We start from the raw sequence: 26149 nt of genomic DNA, 5'->3' as shown, positions 1-26149 counted from the left end.
TTTTTAGTCCTGTACTAAAATATTTGAAAAATACAACAATTAAGCAAGAGGCACAACACTGTTTAGACTCAGTAAGTGTTCCAGAAAGCTCTATGTCCTAAGATGCATGGTGAAATGCCAAGCAAGGAATTTGATTACATAAACACATTAGACATAAGCATACTTGTTATTTATATAATACCCATGGATCCCAAAGTGCTTTATACGCCTGCTAGTGTTGCCGACTTTGGACGACTTCCTGGATATTTCATCACGGCTGCGTCTACACGTGCACGCTACTTCGAAGTAGCGGCAGTAACTTCGAAATAGCGCCCGTCACGTCTACACGTGTTGGGCGCTATTTCGAAGTTGAAATCGACGTTAGGCGGCGAGACGTCGAAGTCGCTAACCCCATGAGCGGATGGGAATAGTGCCCTACTTCGACGTTCAACATCGAAGTAGGGACGTGTAGACGATCCGCGTCCCGCAACATCGAAATAGCGGGGTCCTCCATGGCGGCCATCAGCTGGGGGGTTGAGAGATACTCTCTCTCCAGCCCTTGCGGGGCTCTGTGGTCACCGTGGGCAGCAGCCCTTAGCCCAGGGCTTCTGGCTGCTGCTGCTGCAGCTGGGGGTCCGTGCTGCATATACAGGGTCTGCAACTAGTTGTTGGCTCTGTGGATCTTGCACTGTTTAATGAAAGTGTGTCTGGGAGGGGCCCTTTAAGGGAGCGACTTGCTGTTGAGTCCGCCCCGTGACCCTGTCTGCAGCTGTGCCTGGCTCCCTTATTTCGATGTGTGCTACTTTGACGTGTAGACGTTCCCTCGCTGCGCCTATTTCGATGTCGGGCTGCGCAACGTCGAAGTTGAACATCGACGTTGCCAGCCCTGGAGGACGTGTAGACGTTATTCATCGAAATAGCCTATTTCGATGTCGCAACATCGAAATAAGCTATTTCGATGTTGGGTGCACGTGTAGACGTAGCCCACATGATATAGTCTTTAATTTAAAGATTAATCTGTCATTTCCAGAGACTCCAGGACAATCCTGGAAAGTTAGTAATCCTTAGTACCTGCTAAGCCACCAGAATGCTGATATTTGTATTTTTATTTATACTGATAATTTGTATCTGTGGCCTGGAGGCCTCAAGTGAGATCACGAGCCCTCTGTGCTAGGCCCTGTATGTATGTACACAGACAGTCGGACTCTGAGAGTGGAGGTTCCAAACGGAATAGACAGACTCGGAGCCAGAGAAAAGAAGTTTTAGTACAGCCTGTTCTACAGATGGGGAATTGGGAAAACAGGGTCATTCGGAAAGTTAATCCTAGAGATAGGAAAGTTAATCCTGCTTTTTCCACAGAAACCTCCTTCCTCTTCCAACTCTTGAGGGGAAAGTTGTTGTCAAGCAACAAAGTGGATGTCTGAGGGGTAATTAAAAAATGTTTGAGCAAAGATATCAGTGAATCTCTACTGTCATACAGTGTGCTGAGGGGTGTTCAGTGTTCAGCCAGCAGAGAGAGGATGGCAATTTTTAAGAGCTCATGTAAAACAATGAAGGATGATCCTCTCTGTACCCATTGCTGCTACTGAATTCCAATCCCAAAATGCCGGGCCAGAAGACTTAGCAAGCCCATTCTCAGGCCTCCAGACCTGGGTTGAGAAAAGGATTTTCAAAAGCACCTAGACAATTTACAAGGCTCACTGAAAACCAAAGGGTTGTTTGTACCTGAGTGATTTTGGGGCTTTTGAAAATACCACCCACAATTCTCACAGACTTCTAGAATTTTACAGGGCGGAGAAAAAAAATCGGACACACAAAGTGGGGAGAAAGGAAAAACATCCAGTATCTGCCTAGTCTCTAATTACCAGTCATAGTAGCAGCCAAATCTAGCAATCTCAAAAGGAGTGATAAGGAGTGAATTCACTATTTTGTCCTTCCTAATCAAGACCATGTTACTCCTCTGTGCCTCTTACAGTTTGATATCTTATCTGGCTGTGTGAGGAGATACATTAAGAATGGGAACTGCAAAGGACAACTTAAACTTACCTGAAGAGCTGGGAAAGGGTTAAGCTATCCTGCATGGGAGGGAGCGGATTTGCGGAAAGATGGCAAAGAGCCAGTAGGAGCTTGTGGAAAAATTCAAACCTGAAACTGAATAGCAGCAAACTTGGGGTTTGTTTTTTGGTTTTTTGGGGTTTTTTCTTCCCAAACCAGAAACAGAATGGAGAGGGATGGAGGGGAAGAAATGAGCTCTTTCAGAACAGATCTCCTGGGCTCATCAGAAAGTGTGGGAAGAATTTAGATGTTTGCATAAAGTTTATTGTTTTCATTGTTTGAGGGGTTGGAAATTATGTCTGAGATGGGTATTCTTCCTTATGTTCTCTCCTGTAAACAAGAATCTGACCCATGGAAATATTCTTGTGTTTTGCTTTTATTAATGTCTTTTAACACCAGGCTATGTACAATGCTTGCAAAGATAGTGTTGGTTTAATAACAAGTTGCGGGCGGGGGGGTGTTAGCAAGTGCTGGTTGATTTTTTGTGTTCTACAGGGATGTAAAACTATGTGCCTGGCTTTGCACACATTACCTCCATGAAGCCATTCCACATGATTTCTTTCCTGGAAAAGGGATTTTGTAGATGTGGTGGTGGCAGCTACTGGTTGATTTCAGGGAAAGCTGGAATCAGAAAAGCTTTCCTGTCTCTGGGAACTGCAGAGACAGGCTCTAGTCGTGGTTTATTTGGCTAGCCAGTCCCCATTACCTGCACTTGAAGTGCCAATGCAGGGAATCAGCCATGACAGGTGCATAAACCCCACGTTAGAAATGAGGGAACTCTGCCCCTCTACTCCTGCAGAGCAAGCTTTAGTAGGAGAAAGGAGCTTGAAAAGGACCCAGGAAGCTTAGGGGGTGGGCAGAGAGGGAGAAGAAGTGGTCTATATTGAGAGATCTGAACAGGAGAGCCATCAAAACCCCCAATGGCAACACACCAGCTGAACCTAGCCAGGCCCAAAGTTATTACCCACTGCCTTATTTATTCCTTTGCTCTCTGACATTGGACTTTAACGTATAGAATGTGAGTTAATGGCAGCAACTGGTTCTAGAGTTACTGCAGAAAACTGAATGGCCTGGCCCCTGCTTTGAGGCTTTCCCCTCCCTCCCTCTCTCATCACTTGCTCTCCCCTCACTGTCACTCAGTTGCTCATTTTTCACCAGAGTGGCATAAAAAGAGTTCGTGTTAGGGCTGCAGCTGGGTAGTGTGCGCTCGAGGGAGCCGGGGGGGACGACTGATGGAGGCAGGGTACTTTGAGTTGGGTGTGCAGGTTCCAGGGTGGGGCAAGAAATGGGAGGTTCAGGGTGAACAAGGGGGCTTCAGGCTGGGGCAGAGGGTTGGAAGGGTGAGGTGGGGGCTCCAGTAGGGGTGGAGATTCTGGGGAGGGACCAGGGATGAAGGATTTGGGTGAAGGGGGAGGTTTTCAGCTGGGGTGTAGGGTCTGGAGTGTAGGAGGGGACTCAGGACTGATGCCAGTGTTTGAGGGGGAAGGGGGTGCAAGGCACAAGCCCTGGGAGGGAGCTGGCATTGAGAGTGGACGCCAGCTTGAGGCAAGAAAGGAGGCGGAGTGCAGATTTTGGGAAGTGAGTACCTCAGATGACTCCAGATGTGGCTGGCATGCCCTTCCAACTCCTAGGCATATGGGTGGCCAGGGCACTCTGCATGCTGCCTCTTTCAGCAGGCATGGCACTAAAAGTTCCTACTGGCCACATCAAAAGTTCCTGGCCAATGGGAGCTGTGGAGCTGGTGCTTAGGGTGGATCCCGCACTGTGGGCAAGGTCAGGCTACAGAACCCGGCCCTGGCTACCACTGCACAAAGTCAGCTGGACTTTTAGAGACCTGGTCAGCTAACCAGAGCCACTAGAATGAGGACAAGCCCCCTAGAGGGGCAAACAGAGAGACCTGAAGGTCCTCCACTATCCTGAGGCTGCCCCTCTGTGGGTCTCTGAATACTGCTGTGTTGTGGGGAGCTGAATGACTATCCACCACAAGGCAGGCTGGCCCCATATCAGAGGAGTGGCTGGTGAGGAGCAGTGGGAAGTGAAGACTCAGCAGCTTAACCTCTAGGAAATCCCACTGGTCAGTCCAGACCTTGTCTCCAGCTGTTTCTTTTTGGACGTGCTCTGGAGGTGAGCCACAATTCCTGGCTCTGGAAGTGAAGGGGTCCTGCAGGTCAGTTAAGCAAATACAGGGGGAAGCCTCATGCAGTGATAGTTCCATGGTGTTTCAAAGTCCTTGTCAGGAAGGAGCATTTTTAAAAATATTCAGCAGAATTAGCTATTTCTCCAAAACCAAGTACCATTTGATTCACTACTAGTTCTTGTCGGCTGAGGGTGAGGCCTGCCAGTCAGGGGAGGAATAGCAGGGGGTCAGGACCATCCCTAGGCATATGCAGAGTATGCAGCTGCATAGGGCACCTCTAGATTTGGGGCTCCACTTTGCCCCAGATTAAGTGGTGCCTTAGGCTGCACCTGTGTTGCCTTAAGCAACTCCAATCCTCTGGCCTCCCTTTTGCTCCTGGATGTGGCCACCCAATCCCCCAGCCCTTAGACCTCTGCTCTGCCTCCCAGCCCCATAGACCAAACCCCCAGCTTCCACACTCTACCTCCCAGCCACAAGCCCCTGCCCCCCCACTCTACCTGTGGCTCAATCCCCTCACCCCTCAGCTTCCTGACTCCACTTCTAAGCCCTTCAGGCCACACCCCCATAATTATTTATGGAGATACACATCTCATAGAATGGGAGGGGACCTTGAGAGGTCATGAAGTCCAGTCCCCTGCCCTCTTGGCAGGACCTAGCACCAGCCCTTCCCCCAGATCCCTAAATGGCCCCCTCAAGGATCAAGCTCACAACCCTGGGTTTAGCAGGCCAATGCTCAAACCACTGAGCTAACCCTCCCCTAGCCCCTCAGCACCCCCTGTTCTGCCTCCTGGCCCCAGCAGCTGAATCCCTCAGCTCCCCACACCCTGATCTGATGGACCCCCAGTTCAGGAGACCCCAATCCCATGGCCTCCCACTCCACCTCCTGACCCACATCACTGATGGGCTGCACCACTCCCCCTTCCGTCTCTTCCCACACCAGCCTCCCTGTCCTGCTTTTGCCCCCGCAGCCCTGAGCATAGACCTTCTCCCTGCAGGCTTGCTGCCTTGCTCCCCAGTGGGGAGGGATGGTGCAGCAGCTTGGGCGGCACAGGGCACCTGAAGTCATAAGGATGGCCCTGAAGGGTGCACAAGGGCCCAAAGATCTGGCAGCTGCCAGTGCTACTACAGCTGTGGGGCAGCCAGAGCTCCAGGCTCTTTGAAATGCTGCGGCAGCACAGCGTCATCACTCCATGCAGCCCTGGGAAGAGGGGGCCAGCTCTGTAGTCTAAGTGGTGCTAAGGGCTGACTGCCCTAGGTCCTGCCCCTTCCAGAGACATGGAGCCAGGCCCCTCCGCTCCCACCTTACGCTGGGGACCACAGTGGCTGCTGTCGGCCCTACTGCTGCGGGCTGCCTGGTGGTGGTCATGCAAAGTGTTGGTCTATTTTACCTGAGTGGAAAAGGATCCATATTACAGCAAAAAAGTGACATTTTATTGGCAATAATTAGCACTTTTCTTTGTAGTCTCAGGAAACCTATGAAAAATGATCTAAGTGCTCACCTAGAAGGTAGTCATTCCAAGTCAAGGTTGACTCATACGTGAGTTGGCAGCAGGGGGAATCTTGCATTGCTGTTTCCCAAGCAGGACATGATTTGTGGGTAAACAGAGAACGTCAATCTTTAAAACTGTCAATCTATCACTTTTATTAGCACTAAATTACTATTGTTTCGAACGCTAGAGGCAGCTTCAAATGCTGGATCTAATTAGACTGTAATTGTTGGACGAGCTAAGCAACTGTGACAATGCTGGATGGAGACTTTCCGACTTGTGTGTGCAGGTTTTATGGGCAGAAAACTCACAGTACTGTATGAAAACAGGCATTTGCATGGACAAATCAGGTAAGTGAATACATATTTGTAGCTGCAAAAATCTGCGTGCAAGTGAAAATGGTTTGCCATATGCAAACTGGTACAAAATATGGAAGTGCAGGTTTGAAATTTTCATTTTGACAGGTCAAGCAGCTTTCTAGCATCTCAGTTGTTTTGGTGCAAAAAAAATGATGCGCTTAAATAAAAGGAAATCTACAAAAAGAAAGAAATGTATGGAAAACCAGGCCATGATCAAGAGAAATAAATGGTAGAAGGTTGCAAGCCAAGTGAACTGTGAACCGAGGAGGCACAAACCGAGGACGCTTGCCTGGGAGCCAGCAGACAGAAGCTATGGTGAGTGTGACTTCAGGGGAGCTGTACTGTGAGCTGCTGGGCTGAATAGCTGAATGCCTGTCTGGGACCATTTGGCTGTGTCTACACATGCCGCTTTTTCTGGAAGCAGCATGGTAATGAGGTATCCAGAAGATGCTAATAAGGTGAGGATGTAAATTTTCCACACCTCATTAGCATATTGGCATGTGGTTCAGAGTCTGGAAGAAGCTCTTCTGGACTCCAAAGTACACGCACAGATGCGTGGCCCACGGTGATCTTCCAGAAAGAAACCCTCCTTCCAGAAGCCCCTTCTCCCCCAAAATTTTGAGGAAGAGGGTGCTTCTGGAAGGAGGGTTTCCTTCTGGAAGATCCCCGCGGGCCGCACATCTAAACTTCTGGACTTCAGACCATGTGCCGATATGGTAATGAGGCTTGGAAAATTTGCATCCGTGCCTCATTAGCATCTTCCAGACAACTCATTACCACGCCACTTTCAGAAGAAGCAGCACGTGTAGACACAGCCTTTGACTGTTGTAAATTGCAGGGACTGTTTGACCATGTTTGTCTGTACTGTGCAAACTGGGTGTGCTTTGTTCCAGGTGGGCCTGGAGTGGTCGTTTGGAAGGAAGGCTTTGAGCTGGAGCAATTATTTCAAGACAACAGCTTTACAATAATGCAGCCAGTTGTGAACCAGGTGAGCTGCAAACAGGTGAGACGTGAACAGAGGGTGTTTGCCTGGGGAGAGTTCCCACAGAGCTTTTCTGTCTTTCAGTCTTCTGTGAGCAGTAAATAGGACATCTAAAGAGGATCTGAGATGGAAGACAATATGGATGGTGAGCATTTTATTTGTTGTGACCTGCACGGGGCATACCATATTGTCTTTCTCCAAGAGGACAGAAGCGGCTCCGTCTGTACAAAGGACAATCTGGTCTCCATATTGAAAGAAAAGGTTAAAGGACCAGAGTCCCATGTATCAACCCTGATAATTTTCTGGATAGAAGCCAGTGTTAGTTACTGCAGACACAGCAGGCTGAAGAATGAGAGAGGGTTGTGCAGAACAGGGAAGAAAATTGGCAGCATGTGACCTCCAGAAGAAGAAAGAGGAGCACGTATGTACCCCCAATGCAGCTGAAGGTAAGAAATCATTTTCAGTCTCTTTGCACAGATGCTACAACAGAGCGTGGTTTAGAAGAGTGGTCTGAGTAGAGTAGAAGAGTGGCCACGCCGATCACCAGCCGTTTTCAAAGACAATGGACAATGGCTCTGCAATCACATCGGCCAACTCCCTCAGCACCCTCAGATGCATTAGGTCTGGTCCCATGGATTTGCATGTATCCAACAGTTATAAATAGTTTTTAACCTGTTCTTTCTCCACCGAGGGCTGCCCACCTCCTCTACATACTGTGCTGCCAGGCGCAGCAATCTGACAGCTGACTTTGTGAAGACAGAGACAAAATAAGCTTTGAGTACTTCAGCTTTTTCCACATCATGTTTCACCAGGTTCCCTTCCCCATTCAGTAGCAGTCCCATGCCTTCCCTGCCCACCTTCTTACTGCTAACATGCCTGTAGGAACCTTTCTTGTTACCTTTCACATCCCTAGCCAGCTGCAATTCCAGCTGTGCTTTGTCCTTCCTGATTACCCCCCTGCATACTCAAGCAATATAATCCGTCCAAACTTCCAATTCTTGTAAGCTTCCTTTTTTTGTGTTTAAGCTCACCAAAAATGTCTCTATTAAGCCAAGATTGTTGCTTACTGTATTTGCTTTTCTTACTGCACACTGGGATGGTGTGCTCCTGTGCCTTCTGTGGGGTTTCTTTGAAATACAGCCAGCTCTCCTGGGCTACGTCTACACGTGCAGCCAACATCGAAATAGCTTATTTCAATGTTGCGACATCGAAATAGGCTATTTTGATGAATAACGTCTACACGTCCTCCAGGGCCGGCAACGTCGATGTTCAACTTCGACGTTGCTCAGCCCAACATCGAAATAGGCGCAGCGAGGGAACGTCTACACATCAAAGTAGCACACATCGAAATAGGGATGCCAGGCACAGCTGCAGACAGGGTCACAGGGCGGACTCAACAGCCAGCCGCTCCCTTAAAGGGCCCCTCCCAGACACACTTGCACTAAACAACACAAGATACACAGAGCTGACAACTGGTTGCAGACCCTGTGCCTGCAGCATAGATCCCCAGCTGCCGCAGCAGCAGCCAGAAGCCCTGGGCTAAGGGCTGCTGCCCACGGTGACCATAGAGCCCCGCAGGGGCTGGAGAGAGAGCATCTCTCAACCCCCCAGCTGATGGCCGCCATGGAGGACCCGGCAATTTCGACGTTGCGGGACGCGGATCGTCTACATGGTCCCTACTTCGACGTTGAACGTCGAAGTAGGGCGCTATTCCTATCTCCTCATGAGGTTAGCGACTTCGACGTCTCGCCGCCTAACGTCGAAGTTGGTGCCGCTACTTCGAAGTAGCATGCACGTGTAGACGCAGCCCTGGACTCCTTCCCTCTTCATGTTAGCATCCCAGGAGATCCTGCCCATCAGTTCCCTGACGAAGGCAAAGTCTGCTTTTCTGAAGTCGAGGATCTATAGTCGCTGCTCTCCTTTCTTCCTTTGGTTAGTATCCTGAACTCAACCATCTCCTGGTCACTGCTGCCCAGGTTGCCACCCACATTTACTTTCCCTACCAATTCCTCCCTATCTGTGAATAGCAGGTCAAGCTGAGCCCAGCCCCTGGTTGATTCCTTCAGCACATACACCAGGAAGTTGCTCCCAGCATTCTCCAAAAACTTCCTGGATTGTCTGTTTACTGTTGTATTGGTCTCCTAACAAATATCTGGGTAATTGAAGTCCCTTATAGGAACCAGGGCTCGTGATCTGGCAGTTTCCCTTGATTGTCTGAAGGAAACCTCATCTACCTGATCCTGTAGTCTATACTAGACACCCACCACAACATCACCCTTGTTCATCCCACCTCTAATTTTAACGCAGACTCTCAACAGGCTTTTCTCCTGTTTTATGCTGGAGCTCTGAGCAATCATACTGCTCTCTAACACACAACACATCTCCTCCACCTTTTCTTCCCTGCCTGTCCTTCCTGAGCAGTTTATACCCTTTCATGACAGCGCTCCAATCATGAGAGTTGTTCCATCAAGTTTCCATTATTCCAATCACATCATTTTCCAATTTCCAAGATTTCCAATTCTTTCTGCTTGTTTTCCAGGCTTCTTGCATTTGTGTATAGACACCTAAGATAACTACCCAGCTGCCTTATGCTTTCTCAGTACTATTCAGGGATCCTCTATTGTTGTACCTCCCTCCTTGTGTCTCTTCCTGGCATCGCACTTCTCCACTTACCTCAGGGCTTTGGTCACCATCCTCTGATGAACCTAGTCTGAAGCCCTCCTCACTAGGTTTGCAAGGCTGTCCATGAAGATGCTCTTTTCTCTCTTTGTTTAGTGGATCCTATCTCTTCCTATCAATCCTTCTGCCTTTCTGAAGAAACATTGCTGGGGCGTGATGGGATTGACCTAATGAAGAAATGGAAGAGCATCTTCACATACAGGTTTGCTGACCTAGTGAGGAGGGCTTTAAACTAGGTTCACTGGAGGATGGAAACCTAATCCCTAAGGCAAGGGTGGGAAACCCCTGACCCACAGTCAGGATCTAGGCCAAAGATTGCCCGGTTCTGGCCCCTGAGGCTCTGGAGTTGGTTGCCTAGAAAAGTGGTGAAACCTGCATCCGTAGAGGTTTTTAAGACCAGGGTTGACAAAGCCCTCACTGGGACGAATTAGTTGGAATTGATCCTGCTTTGAGCAGGTAGTTGGATGATTTCCTGAGGTTTCTTTCAACCCTAAACTTCTATGTTTCTTTGAAAAATAACTATACAGGAATGAATTCTACCATTTGACTCAGAAGTATATGCGCGCCCTGTGGTGGAAATTGCCATGTACGGTCTAGGACAGGGATGGGCAATAATTTTTTCTCGGGAGGGCACTCCACAAGTTTTGGAAAGGTGTCAGGAGCCATGTTTTTCTCATTAGTGAAAATCTCACCATCTATTGCAGGGGCGGGCAAGATACAGCCCATGGGCTTTATCTGACCTGCATACTACTTATAAGCTGCGTCTACACGTGCACGCTACTTCGAAGTAGCGGCACTAACTTCGACATAGCGCCCGTCGCGACTACACGCGTCGGGCACTATTTCGAAGTTAACTTTGACGTTAGGCGGTGAGACGTCGAAGTCGCTAACCTCATGAGGGGATCGGAATAGCGCCCTACTTCGACGTTCAACGTCGAAGTAGGGACCGTGTAGACGATCCGCGTCCCGCAACGTCGAAATTGCCGGGTCCTCCATGGCGGCCATCAGCTGGGGGGTTGAGAGATGCTCTCTCTCCAGCCCCTGAGGGGCTCTATGGTCACCGTGGGCAGCAGCCCTTAGCCCAGGGTTTCTGGCTGCTGCTGCGGCAGCTGGGGATCCATGCTGCATGCACAGGGTCTGCAACCAGTTGTCGGCTCTGTGTATCTTGTGTTGTTTAGTGCAACTGTGTCTGGGAGGGGCCCTTTAAGGGAGCGGCTGGCTGTTGAGTCCGCCCTGTGACCCTGTCTGCAGCTGTGCCTGGCACCCTTATTTCGATGTGTGCTACTTTGGCGTGTAGACGTACCCTCGCAGCGCCTATTTCGATGTGGTGCCGTGCAACGTCGAAGTTGAACATCGACGTTGCCAGCCCTGGAGGATGTGTAGACGTTATTCATCGAAATAGCCTATTTCAATATTGCTACATCGAAATAAGCTATTTCGATGTTGGCTTCACGTGTAGACGTAGCCATAGTCTGCTGCCAGGGTACTGTGGGCTTTTTAAATAGCCACAGAAAGCCCTGGCAGTGGCCAGGCAGTGAGGTAACAGCAGTGGCTGGGAGCTGCAAGCACAGAGTCTTTTAAATTGCTGTTATTTGAAGAGTTCCCAGCCCTGTTGCTACTGTACCTCCTGGCGCCACCTGGGTATCCTGTGTCTATTTAAAGGGTTTGCAGCTTCCAGCCTTGCCATTGCCAGGGTAGCAGCAGGAACCTGGAGCTGCAGGCTATTTCTGCAGGATCCTCAGGTGGCAACCAGAAAGCAAGATAGCAGCAGGGCTGGGAACCCTTCAAATAGCAGCAATTTAAAAGGCTTTGGGCTCCCAGCTCCCAGCCGCTGCTGCTATTGCACTGCCTGGCTGACACTTAGGCTTCCTGTGTCCATTTAAAAAGACTGCATCTCCCAGCCTCCACTACTACCCCAGCAGCAGAATAAAAAGAGTGTACGTGCCAGATGCAGCCTGCGGGCCAGAGACAACTGATAGATGAGCCAGACCTGGCTCTCGGCCCATAGCTTACCCACCCTGGACTAGGAAGAACATGCTGTGTTGAATGGGCTTACGCTTTGTCTTCTCCAGAAAAGGGCAGGAGCTGTGACTTTTGTAATGCACTGATGTTGCCAGGGAAATCTCAAAGCTTTTGAAAAGCACGTGCGCGCGCGCGTGTGTGTGTGTTAAGAAAGAGAGAGAGAGAAGCAAATAACTGGGGGTTTTTTTCTGTTCAGTAACCAAACACAAACATTCCTACAAACATTTGGTCTTCCCAAAATGCAATTTTATAACTTGTTTCCAATTAAACTGTTTTGTTTGCCTTGAGATGAAGATTTTTCATTTCCTTTGCAATTTTATCCTCTTTAAAAAAAAAAACTAGCTAAATTTTGAAATGAAATAGTGTTCAGTAGGAAAGCTAACACTTCAAGTGTCCAAACAGAATGTTTTAACTGTAAAAATAATCCTGTTTTTCCCCTGAAACTATTACTGAATTTGACCCAAATTCATGACTGCTGTTGGTTGACCCAAGTGTGCACTTTTCAGAAACTTTATTAGAAAGTTTTCACCTAGCTCTCTATATAGAGACGCCATGATTCACTTGCTCAGCACCTCCACTCTGCTCCTTGAGGCCCATCACGACAGCACAACTTGCTTCCAGTTCTGTGATACAGGGGATTTCAGTGCTGAGAGGGAATGCTGCCTAAGATAACATTAGTAGCATAGTCTGCATGCCTGCTTGTTTTCCACGGCTCTCATCAAAATGGTATCAAAACACTTCCTGAGCACCTGAGGTGAAGGTAGTCTGGTGCACCACTCCACTATGAGCCTGCTGGGGGCATTTGGTTGCTGATGGTGGGATGGCACATTTCCAGATGGGCCCCTGGAGCTCTCTTGCATTGGTTTGGGACTGTCCCAACCTCCATTTACCCCCAGGCACCATGAGAGAAGATAGAGGCAGCATTTGCATTGTGTAGATGTTGGTGAAGTTAATTTGAAATAACAGCCATTGTTTTGAAATAACTTTGCTGCGTAGACCTAACCTTAGAGAAGCAGAGCTTATATTGGACAGATGATTTACAGCGATGGAAGTTGTATAGTTACTGTCTCTGACTATGGAAAACAATGCATAACTTGTGCATGCTAATGCCATGCAAGCCTGCTCTTCCAGCAGGCCAAACCTCAGGTTACAAAACATTCACAGATGGGTCATACCCAGGATGATATTTCCCACATCTAGAAGTGTGTGTCAAATATGGAAAATAAAAAACAATTCCTTGCACAACGGCCTATGCCAGATGTAAGAACCCAGTTCTAGGTCAGATAAAGGGAATGTTGCATGCTATGGACAAGGGAGACATATAGCTGAGGTACAAGAATTCCAGGCTGGTCACCTGCTGGCTATAGAGAAGACACTGCTGACTCAGAGGAAGCTGAACTTATTTACGTGATTAGAAGGCAACTTACACCTGTACAGACCTCAGTGCTCTGGAAGCAGAACTGGGAGCAAGATCTTTCAAGGTTTATTATCAACATTGTCTGGACTGTATTCATGCAAAAAGAAAGGCTAAAGAGTGAGGGTGTGAAGAAACAACTGTCACCCAACACGAAGCAGCTGGAAGACACTATGGCTGGGTCTACACTAGGGGCCTTCTGTCGACATAACTCAGAGAGCATCTACACGCTTAAAGCATTCTGTCAACGGATTCTCAACAGAACTCTGCATTTGCCGCAACAGTATTATCCCTCAAAAATTTGAGGCATAACAATCTCTGGACCGAGTACGGTCGCCGAAAGTGCAGTGTAAACACTTCTGGCAACAGAGAGGGCTTCTTGTTACCGGGCAGCCCTGTTTGCGGAGCTGCCATTCCGCTTTCTGGCACCAGAGGGCAGCACAGTCAGGCAGTTCTCTGGCAACACAGCAAGTTGTGGGTAGATGCAATCTGTTGACAGAGGTTCTGTTGAGATTTCCTTGTTGATAGTAATTTATGTCGACCTGTGCTTCCAGTGTAGACGTAGCCTATGACAAAGCAGAATCAGGAGTGCAGACAGCAGCAGAGTGGAAAGGCAGTGACTGAAAAAAAAAAACCCTCCAGAAGGTACAGGGAAAACTTGATGGATTTCCAAAACCAAATCACTAGAAAAAGGTATTAAAACATGCAGGTCCTCTGAGTACAAGTGACGTTCCCATCATTAGCATTAGCACAGAGAAAATAGAACTGTTGCGGGGAAGGAATGCTGGATGCTGATTGACAGTAGAGCAGCCAAGAGGAAAATATATATATATACACACACACACACCCTGCCTTCCATTTCCAGTGATTCTGGGCCATCAGAGAAGAAATGAAGAGGTGGGGTTTGGGAATAAAAGTCATGCAAAACCCAACAAGGCTGTTAAAGTACAGCAGCCAGCTAGAGCCTTCTGCATCATAGACATCTGTAGTTCTGTTCCATGGCCCTACGCTGCCCACCTCAGCATGTGCACACAGGCCAACAGTGCTGTTACCCACACAGTGGGGCGTGAGCCTTGCATCGTAAAGGGTTCAAGCAGTGTATCAGGAGAAGTCAAGGAAGGATTATGTCTGCTTTGCTCAAGCCCTGACATGGTGTGCCTCATCCTGGGAGAACAAAGCGGAGGGAACTGTTTAGTTGGTCTTTAGTTAGACTATGGATCACTGAGGGAGAGAGGTATGATGGTAAACTCTTCCATATCTGGCAGCCCCAGGACTGGGAGGTTGCTGTATATTCAAATATTCTGGGTAACAGGGAAGGAAACCAAGATTAGATACTAAGGCACAAACAAAAATATATGTAGGGTACTTTATTTGCCAACAACACTTGTATTGTACACTGTGAACTTATACTGTACTATATTTATTGTACTTATGTTCACTGTACTGTACTTCTAGAAAATGTAACTAAAATTTACTTATGTTTAAATAATGGTTATTTGCGCATTCTGGATGATAGAATGCCAGATAAAAGAGTTTATTTTAAAATATCTGTTTACGACCATTGTATTGTTACCCTGTCGGATATGCTGGAGTTTGGCTGGCAAATTACAGGTGCTGTGTTCATAAAAATAGTACTAAAACATGTAGAATCCTATGGAGTGAATGCAAATACAAGTAGCTGATTTGCCCCTGGTTTACAAGGGTTTTATACCACTGTAGCTCCATCAATTTCAATGGTGTTTGCTCTAGCTTTACATCCATAGAAATGAGATCAGAATCAGCATCAGGATCTCAGCCCTGAAGAGTTTACTGAGCTTCTTAGAGCAGCCACGCTTGTTAAAGCAAATCTGTTGGAGCATTCATGTATGTACTACAAAACTCTCCCTAACAGGTCTAGCCTGGGCCTTGGACTCCATGTTCCTGAGTAAGGCGCCCCCTTAAACCTCTGCTCGGGTAGGCTGAGGTAAGTGGACAGTCTGCACAGGCTAGGCCCTCCCAGGAGCAGATGGTGGAGCCTTGGATAAACAGGCCTATGCACTTGAGCTGGCATGATGGAGGGGTGTACTACAAGCTAGCAACGGATTATGACATTGCCAAACCTAGAGCAAGGGGGAAGCAGAGAATGAACTGATGTTTAGCAAGGCATTTCCGAGGCACACTACCTCACAGCTCTGTTGGCGAGCTGCAGTTGACACATCCCATGTTGCTTAGACCTAAAGGTGGGGGATCTGGTTCTGTGTGAGAGAAGCTTCAAGTCCAGTATCTGAGATGTGGCCCAAGCTGATGAAGATTGGAAACCCTTGTCAAAGCTGAGTAAAGTAAACAAACTAAAACTGAATTTTAAACACCTTGTTTATAACATTTCAAATGTTGTTTGGGGCAGAGCCCAGAACAAGGCTTTTTTCATATAACTTGAACATATTCTTATTTGTGGCCATTGTTTGGCTTTTCTTCCCAAGATTTAAAATACTTTTCTTCATAACTCAGGCCATGTCTGCACTTTGAAACTGGCAATGCCCTCAAAAAAAAGTATCAGATCACGACATTGTTAAACTGGTGTTGAATGGATCATGGCTTTTAAAGAAATTGTTCCCATCCATCTTGGCCAGGATTATTTTCACTGAAATTGACCCAATCAATTTTTGGGTTGTAAAGGACAAGTTTAGAAAAGCTTGTATGTGCTAACAGGACCTAAAAGAGATGCCCCTCCTGGGCTGAGCTAAACCATGGAAGAGAGAGATGAAACATACCAGCAAGTTACCTTTGAAAATCCAGTCCAAAGTATTTAGGTCCCTAAGAATGTGTGTATGTGAGTCGGAAAATGCCACCCAACTACTATTGAACTCAATGGGAAATTTGTATCTATTAGGATTTTTCAGAAGCACACAAGTACTTGTTTACCATTGATTTCAATAGGAGTTGAATGCTTAGCTGCTTTTGAAAATACTCCTAGGTGCTTACATTTCTTTAAAAATTTTTACTTCTGTCTTTGACCATGATAGTGTCAATGGGGCAGCCCCCATTGCGTTTGCTGAGCAATATACCAAGTACGTTCAGCAGCACACAAGCTATTAAAGATCCCTAAATATGATTCAGTTAGGTTAAATTCTATTTAGCAACTTGTACCAACTTTCTATTATTGGATTGCTGAAAGTATCTGTTATTTTCTATCCTAAATGAAGGGGGAAAAGATTCCTGTGCTCCACCAGGGCTTGACTCCAAGCAAGCAAAATATCGGCATATATATGTAGCAAGGCTCAGCTATTTCCTCTGAGCCTAGAGGGCTGGGTTTTATCACTGGGTTTGGAATCTGTCCCCGGAAGCTGCCATGCTTTTTAATATTTATACAAACAGAGCCAATGTTTGCACACAAAAGCCAAGCTGGCCAGTATTCCAAAAAAAAAAAAGAACTTTTGATTCAATAATTAACTCTTTGGATGGCATAGAGCTAGATGTACAGTGATACCTGCTGTACTTATTCCTGTTCAGCCATTTGCTTGGAAAATGCTGGCACTGACATTTTTTTTTTAAAAAAAAGAACCATTTGGAGCAATACAATTTGATTTATTACTATATCAGAAGGTAACTCAGCTGTTTATCTGTCCACTTCAATATATGTCTGCACAAAGGAGTGTTTTGTAAGCCACAGTTCACACAGAATACTTGTATTGTGGCTCAATAATTAGAAGGAGTGCCCTTCTGTGGGTTAGAAAAACCTGTAAGAAGGATCCATCCGTTAAGCTAGCATACATCAAAAATAATTGACAATGGTTCGGCTTCATTGTAGAGAAGTCTGCACTGGCATTGCAGCCACCAGCCCACCACCCACCTAAGAATTATTATTTGAAAAGGATGTCAGAGGATTATAGAAGATCCTGGTGTCTGCTCCAATTAGGATCAACACTTTTTTCTGCTTTCTCGCTGAGCTTTTGGCTTGTAATGATGAAAACATATTGACCCCTGCTGGACCTGTAAAGTATTGCAGACATTTCTGAAACCTGACCAGAAAGGAAAATCCTTTAGCAGCCAACAGTTACAGTACTGAAACTTTTTATGGTGTCAAAAAGGTACACTAGAATCTGAACAGAAATGGTTCTTTTTCATAAATGTGAACAAAAATAACTTTAGCAAAACATTTACCATACCCCACCTTTTCCCACAGAGTATATATTTTTTAAATCTCTGGAGGAACTGATTCCAAATAATGTTAGTTGAGATGCAGTTTAAATGAGGTAACTAATCACTCTGATAATGAGATGGTCACTTATCTCTGTCAGTTCCTGGGTTTAAAGCCCCTGTGGGTTGACAGTGAACAAAACTTGCTACAGCGCGGCAGCTGTGAAATGACATGAGGGGCTATATGTAGGACATTGCTGACAGATGCTTGCACGAGGTTACCCTCAGAACAGGCATCTGTAGGGGCAGGTTCAGATAAGAAACCAAGACCTGAGTGGGCACAGAAACTCTTTCGCACAGGAAGCCATCTGGAAGCAAGTTGGCGTATATTACCCCTAAGTATTATGTTGTTATTAATAAAGGGGGAGTGTAATACTTGGGAGAAATAAAGAGTTAGTGAAATTGAAACAGCGTCTCCTTCTGAGGCCAGTTTCTGGTACTACTGTATTCGTACAAGTGATTTCGTCTCAATTGCTGTGGCATTGGCTGCCGAGTGATATCATCCCACAATAACCACAAGCTGTTATTTTCCCTAGGAAAGCTGGTAAGCAGAAATGACCATTTTCACTCCTAGATAAGCAGGTATAAGCAATTGGTCTCCTCTGGAAGAAATCCCAAAAGAACGCCACTGTAGCAAGTGACAGGGGTGTCTGCTGTCGTTTTCTTCACAGGTTCAGGTGCTGTTCCTCTCCCCGCCCCCTCACAAAATAAATAAATAAATAAATCACCCAGTGGCGAAAGTCCTGCACTGTAAGCAAGTTCCAGGCCCCCCGCCCAGTGCAGTGGTTACTTTAATGTTTCATAAAGTCTTCCATGAAACACAAGCGTCTCAGTGTTGCTTTACACTGCAGCTGCAAAACCTTTGCCAAAGGTGGGTCTCCTAGGTGCCTACATGAGGCACTGCTGCAGTTACAGTTACAGGGCCCCATAGTGCCCAGCACAGAACAACTTTTCTTTTCAAGTAAAAAGTGCCTCCAGTTACAGGCAAGGAACCTGTGCAGTCCAGCTTGCTCTTACCAGCACTGGTATTCTCTTCTCACCTGAGGAATATTTTTCCCTAAATAATTACCCATCAAATAATGAAGCAGGGCAGCTACTGCTGCAACAATATAAATTTACAGAAAAGGTTTTTCTCCCCCATTTTTAGATAAAAATCTGAGAATGACGGCAGCTGTGTCATTTTCTGGGCTATTAAAAGGGTATTTATGAGGTAATCAATTATTTTTAACCACTAACTACATACAATTTATAGTGGGAGGAGACTGATTAATTTTATAGCTGCGATTTATATTTTTCAACCTGTTTGACAAATCAAATTTTCATAACTCATCAAAGTGGAAGAGCCCATGAAGGGTCATCTAGTCTTGCCCCTGTACTCGGGGCAGGACTAGGTGTTCTGCAACAAATCCCCTGAAAAATACATAAAATCCTACTAAGGGTGAGACAAAGTGTAAGGGTGAATTTCTTTGTTTAAATGCTGTTTCATCTCACCTTCATAGATCAGAACCAGGCACCACCTCTTTGCCTCGCAGCCAGCCTTCCCCCTGCCTTTTGCAAACATCCAGTGCCCCTTTGAATGTGACTGGGGAGTGATGAGCGTCCCCAGAAAGAGTCTCTGCCCCCTGGTTCACCAAAGTTTGGTGACTTCTTTTGCTGACTTCTTTTGCTGAAGCCCAGAGAGAAGGCTTGTGGGCAGGTCAGGAAAATGACAGGTACAGGGTGACTAGGAGAAGCCAACTAATAAAAATGGTGGGAAATTTGATTGGTCTGAAATACTGATAGTCACATGTGTGATGATGGCAAGAACGACATAATAAATCACTGAATACAAAGATTGCAGATCTCATGAGTCATCTGCACAGATTTGGGTGTGGTGCTGAGGAGGAACTGGTCTTTGAGGTACAAGAAGATGCCAGTGACGTAGGAAAAAGTAGCAAAGATGTCAAGGAGGCCTAATGTAGTGTACTTAAGTAAGACTACCATGAGATTTTCTGTGACATGCTTCCAATTCCATGTACAGAGCTGGAAAGACAGACAGAACTGCAGGTTTTCAGTGCATGGATGAGATGAGGGTGTCGAGAGGACAGTTTTAGGTTTATTAGGAACCAGGGAAGCTTTGGGGTAAGAAAAAGCCAGTATTGGAAAGATGTTGGTAAACTACAGGTAGGAACTGGTGAAGAAGAGTTAAGCAGATGAGCCTTATTTACGTATGACACATGAAAGGCAAGCAACTGACTATTGGTAACCTGCATGGGTTCTCCTATACAAAAGCTAGAAGTAAAAACAGTAAGATAGTGGAAATAGAGATCCTGACATTAAATAGGGATGTTGATATAGTAGACATCCTAGAAATGTGATGAAATGAGGCTATTCAATGGGACACAGTAAAGCCAGGCTATGCTATACATAAAGAACAGAGAAGGGTGCCCTGGTTGGGGATATGATGTTGCAGGGTGACCACTGAGGGGCTGTGTCACCCTGCTACCCTTGCAAACTGGAGTGACTCACAATGCTTCGCTCTGTAACTCCCATCCCAGGCTCCTTACAGCAACACACAGTTCCTGAGTGTCTGTGCAGAGCCCCAGCTCTGATTTTGTGACTCCCCTGCAATCTGGCAGCAAACACAAGCCACAGTCTGCCTTTTATCAGCCTTTGTTACTGATTTCAGGGTAATACACTCCCAATACAATCCCTTAAGACACTTCCAATCATGTATTTCTCCCAAACAATATATGTTATTCACTATCCAGCCATCTCCTGGACAATTTCGAAATATTAGGTTTATCAATATGCAACAGTCTACTACCTTAAATGGAGTTATCCAAACTGTTCACAACACTGAATTAGTTTTAATAAAACAAGGGGGAGGTTACCTACAATGAGAGAGATTTTTTGTGAATACAAGTTTAAGGCATTTAAATCAAGATCGGTTATAAGACGACTAACTGCTTCCTCAACTTAACAAACTAATGTCACAGAGAGTTCAGGTCTAAATCTGCCAATGAAGTTCATGGGCTGGTTCTTTTGTTTTCTTTGAGGAGAGATATGAATAAAGCAAAAGAACTTGAGGTGTTTTGCCTATCACTTTTATAGTTCGGCCACTCTTTGACATGCATTTTCCTGAGGGGTATACCTGAGGGGTACTCAATACGCATTTTGTACAGCTATTGCACCATGATATTATTGACCAGGGTGCTGCTAATTTTCAAATGATACCTCATAAGCCATATAGTGTAAACTGAGTGTGGCAGGGGTGGACATACAGGAATGAATTCTGTCACATCTTGGTATGTGATCAGGTACAATTAGTGAAGGAAGCTAGAAGGCAATCAAATCTGCTGACTCACCAGTATTACGATATTCAGTGCAAGGGAGGGGGTGGTCCATGGAAGGAAATATAGTTGCTTAAGAAAGGGATTGATCAAAAACCTGTGAGAACAAAACATGTCAGAAAATAGTAACTGAGGAGCCCACGCAGAAAGGATCTAAGGTAGATGAACAGAGCAAATGACTGTTTGACCACCTCTTGGTGGAATGCTGTACAAAGGACAAGTAAGGACCTACTAGGAGCAGAACCTCTGCTTGTAGACAAATGGAGTGAAAAGGCCCAGAAATCTCAACTCCAAAGAACTCCTTCCCGGGGTGAATAAGGGAACAGCTGCCTCCAGTTAGAGTCACAGGGGGTGTCAATTAGGCCAACTTTGAAGGCTGTGGGGTCATATGAGGCCATGGCTTTTAATTCTGGAAGTAATGTGGCTATGCAGGAGTCAATGAGGATAAATTTCAAGGCAGTCAGGGCTACAGAGGGTTAACAAAGAGGAACTATGGTGCCTTTGCAGGACCCTCACCAACTTGAGCCTGGCACGCCCTGCTCCCGTGTGACCCCAAAGCTGAAGTAGGATAAATTTAGAGGCAATCAGGGTGAGAAAGGGGTCACATCAGCAGCATATAGGTGATGGGGTGAAATGAGGACATGAAAAGGAAGATTGGGGTCAATCTGTGAAACTGGGCTGCTGTCAGACTCACAGGCGAGCCAGTTAGGCCAATGAAGGTTGTGGCGGTCATAAGAGGCCATGAATTGTAACACTGGAAGTGACTGTGTAAGGGTCAATGAGGATACATTTTCAGACAATCAGGATTACAGAGGGTTAACAGAAAGGAAATATGAAGCCTTTGGGAGCACATGGGGTAAGAGAGAGCCAGGCTCAAGACCGTAGGGTCCTGAAATTTTGAAGTAGGAGAAATTTAGAGACAATCAGGATGAGAAAAGGGGTCACATTGGCAGCATATCTAGGTAAGGGGGCAAATGAGGACAAGAAAAGGAAGATTGGGGTCATGCAGGGGTCCATCTGGGCAACTGGGATTCAGTTAGAGTCTCACAGGAGTCAATTAGGCCAACTTTGAGTTCTGTGGAGTCATATGAGGCCATGAATTGTAATGCTGGATGTAATGGGGCTATGCAGGGGTCAATCAGGATAAATTTGGAGGGAATCAGGGTAACACAGGGTTCCAGGGCAGGAAATATGAAGATATGGGGGGGTCAAATGGGAACATAGATAACAAAGCTCAAATCTGTGGGGTCCTGCTAAGTACAAGTAGGATTAATTTGGAGGCAATCAGGGTGAGACAGGGGTCACATAGGCAGCATATCTAGGTAATGGGGTTCAAATGAGGTCTTGAAAAGGAAGATTGTGGTCATGTACGGGATCAGTCGGGAAAACTGGGCTGCAGTTAGCATTATAGAGGAGTCAATTAGGCCAACTTCGAAGGATGTGGTGTCATATGAGGCCACAAATTGTAATGCTGGAAGTAATGGGGGCATTCAGGGGTCAATGAGGATAAATGTAGATGCCATCATGGTTACACAAGGGTCAAGGAAAGGACATGTGAATCTTTGTGGGGGTGTCACATGGGGCCCTGGAGCTCAGGGCTTAAGTCTGAGGGTCCTGCAAAGTTAAAGTAGGATATAGTTGGAGGCAATCAGGGGCTGCGGGGGCGAGGGGGGTCACATAGGCAACATATCTAGGTAATGAGGACAAGAAAGGGAAGATTGGGGTTATGCAGTGGGTCAGTCTGGACAATTGGGCTACAATTAGAGTCACAGAAGAATCAATTAGGCCATCCTTGAAGACTGTGCCCATTGTAACTCTGGAAGTAATGGGGCTATGCAGGGGCCAATGAGGATAAATTTGGAGGCAATCAAGGTGATGGAAGAGGTGATCTGCTGCCCTTGGGGCATCACACGGGTTCATAGAGAGAAAGGCTGAAGTCTGTTGTATTATGCAAGGGGTAATCAAGGTAAAGTTGAAGTCAATCAGCGTCACAGAGGGGGTCAGTGATATGGTATAGTAAGGTAAACAGGTCAAATGAGGTCATGAAAGGGAAGCCTGGAAGAGATGGGGTCATGCAGTTGTCTAGCTGGGTAAACTGGGCTAAAGCTAGAGTCGCAGTAGTATCATTTTGGCTTATTTTGAATGCTGTTGGGTCATATGAATCCCTAAAATGTAAGAATGGGAATAATGAGGTCATGAGGGTCACTAAGGATATATTTGGTGGCAATCAGGCTGACATGATTTTCAATGAGAGCAAATCTGAAGCCACTGTGCTCACACAGCATCATGGAGAGTAAGAATCAAGACTCTGGGTACCCTGCAAGGCTAAATTCATAGAAATTTGACGGCAATTGCAGGGTCGCAGAGGGCCGTATATTCCAGCTAATGGGCTGACTGAGGTGATGAATTCTAAGGCTAGAAGCTATGTGTCATACTGAGTTAAGAAAGCTATGGAGGCAATCTGTGTCACAGTGGTGGCACAGGCAGCCTATGAGGTTATACTTTCTGGCATCTATGGTGCCAGCTGTGAGAAGTCGGGGGAGCGGGGGGGGTCAGTCAGGAACATCACTGGTGCTAAAGTCACAAACAAGCCAATTATACTAATTTTGTAGTTTGTTGGGTCATGAACTGAGTGGCTGGGGTAACTGCATCATGCAGGGGACAATGAGGCTGTATGTAGAGCAGTCACAGAGGTGGTAGTACAGTGACATGAGGTATTGTGGTGGAAGGCCAGCCTCTGTGTAGCTCATGCAAGGGTCAATGAGGCTAAGTGTTGCCAAAAGTAGGATCCCAGTGGTCAACTAGGGCATCTCTATATATGGTATCACATGGGGTCATAGAGAGTAGACTGATGCTATGGGCTCTTGCACAGTCCAGAGAGGCTAAATTCTTAGGTGCTTAGAGTTGCATGGGGTTCACAAGGTGGAAAGCCAAAGGCACTAGGGCCACTTGGCATAAAGGAGGGGAAAGCTGAAGCTAGCGTGTGTCTGTGCAGGGGGGGAGGGGGTTGGAAATCAGGAAAAAAGTGGAGCAAGTCAGGGTCCTAGAATGGTCACAAACTCTGCAAGCAGGGAGGTCACACTAGCTCAGGAAAAGCAACACAGTAGCAGTCTTCACCGCATGTCCTCTTTTGATTCCCCTGCCTTGAAATCCACTATCATAGATCCTTCTCACGTCCAAATGTACCCTCACTGACCCTGGCATGGCCCCAGTCTCCAGCCTTGTTCTTTATGACTCCGTGTTACCTCACTGCCTGCATACATGTGCTCCATAACTTCAATGTGTTCTAAGTTTTTCATGATTAACCAGCTTCTTGGCACCACTGTCTCAAGGCTTGTTTTCCATGACTGTATGTGACAACAGTGGCTCAAGCTTTGCCTTTGTTAAACTCCCATGTGACCTCCTACTCTCCCCACTCTTATTGATAGTGATCCCTTTGTGATCCCCTTGCCTTACCTTTGCCAATGTGTGTCACCTTGGTCAGGCAGGGACAATGTGGCGGCAGCCAAACTACTCCAAGATACAACCTCCCTGATCCGGTTATGCTTTTCTGTTGCCACAGTAACCCATGCACACTTACCCAAAACAGGAGAATAGGGCAGCCAAGCCCTGGAGCTTGTAAGTTCAGTCCTCTTAGTCCTCCTTAGTTCAAACCTTGGCAGGTGCCTTTCTCTCTTGCCTGCCTGCCTTAGCCAAGGGGGCAAATAAAGTAGGAGGGGGACATGGTGAACACTTTACAAGTACACACAGAGGGCATCAGCTGTGATGTTTTTTTTCATGCAAGGCGAGTGCTTTATTTTTTGAGCTACTATGCCTGAGAGGAGACTGGCCCCATTGCGCCCATGTCATACCAAAGGCCACAAAGTTCTCTTGGAAGCTTGTTGCTCCTTTTCAAAAGGGCTGTGAGAGGCCTGTTTCTTGCAGGTTACTTATCTAGCCAATTTTTGGTGCTATTACTATCAAGGTTGTAGGTTTGATACCCTACTGTAGGTTGGCTCTTGCTCTTCTGTTTGACTGTCATAGGCTGGCTTTGGGGAAGGAAAACCAAGGGAAGGAGGCAGGCCAGCCATCTCCAAGTAAGAACTGGCACCCCTGGAAAAGCAGACATTAATCCTTCCATTGCTCAGGTAACAAGTGCAGCCCCTACCCATTTGGATAACCTGCTGGGTGAGGCAAAGCGATAGCCCCAGGGTCTTGAGCAAAGCAACCAGCATGTGCCTGTCCCCCCACTCCTTCCCCACTGCTGTGGAGTAGGGTGAATAACCCAGGCTTTATTCTCCTCATGTGCAGTGCAAACAAGGAAGAGTTCGGTTAGATACCAGGAAAACTCTTCTCACTAAAAGGCTGCCTGAGCACTGGAAGAAGTTTCCAGTACAGATTGTGGAACCTTTGTCATGGAGGGTTTTAAAGAACAGGTGAGACAAACACCTGTCAAGTATAGTTGAGGTTTACTTTGTCCTGCCTGGGGTTTGGAGCTGGACTAGATGCACCCTCAATGTCACAGCCTACCCTACATTTCTGTGACCATGATTCCATAAACTGCTCTTGCTGAAATATGGTGGGATGACATGCTGCCCAATGGAATCCCATCCTAATCTATGCAGAAAAGATAGATGAGGGGACAAAGCTGGGAGGTTACATCTGAAACTAGATACTATATGAAGCACTCAAATGTTGAGCCAGAACAGTGTCATTATGTCAGTAGGCAGAAGGATGGGGGGGGGCCTTTTGAGAAGACTGTCAGCTCACAGTAATGTTGGTACATCCCGACTTCCTCCCCCTTTCTGTATGGTTTCTCAGCAGGGTGCTATACTGAGCAGAATACAGCCAGCAGCATACTGATCATAATTTCTCTTATTACGGCAATCCATATTCATGATAGCCTCACCAGTCAAGGAGGTGCAGACACAAAGTTTGAATTAGTTCACTTTACTTTTGATCCTGACACATTTATGCAATGTTTGCAGTAGAGATCACAAAAGAACATGCAAAGCAAGAAGCAATTAGAAAACTAGTTTGCATACATTTCATTAAACATTACATTAACAGAAGGTCAAAATGTGAAACCCATGCTAACAAAAGTGTTACTTGGGGAGGTTCCAAGGGGGCTACAGTAACTACTTCATGGAGAAGTGGTTAATTTAGTTTACTTCGGAATAATTTAGAAACAGACCTGTCTCCAGCATAACCTCCTTCCTACGCACTGTGCTCTCTTTTGCACACCTCAGAGCTATGGACACGTGCTTGAATTCTAAGGTCCAAACCAAGATGTCTCCTAAATCCATGTTGTTGTTTCCAGGTTTAGATTTATACGTCCCCAGAGCAAAGATGTAGAGATGACCAGGACAGGGATTCTAGTGGAGTGGGGAGTGTGGAACCACCAGCCACATGCCCCCACACCCCATGCTCTCCCTGAATCTGTCCCACCCATGCCACACCCCTTTCCCACCATTGCTCCTCCCCATCCAACTCTGCTCTGCTCTCAGGCTGTGCCATTCCAGGGGAGACCCCAGACTCATTGGAAGAG

Source organism: Carettochelys insculpta, chromosome 4 (genome assembly GCF_033958435.1).
Source record: "Carettochelys insculpta isolate YL-2023 chromosome 4, ASM3395843v1, whole genome shotgun sequence".
NCBI lineage: Eukaryota > Metazoa > Chordata > Testudines > Carettochelyidae > Carettochelys > Carettochelys insculpta.
Note: the sequence above shows the minus strand (reverse complement) of the source record.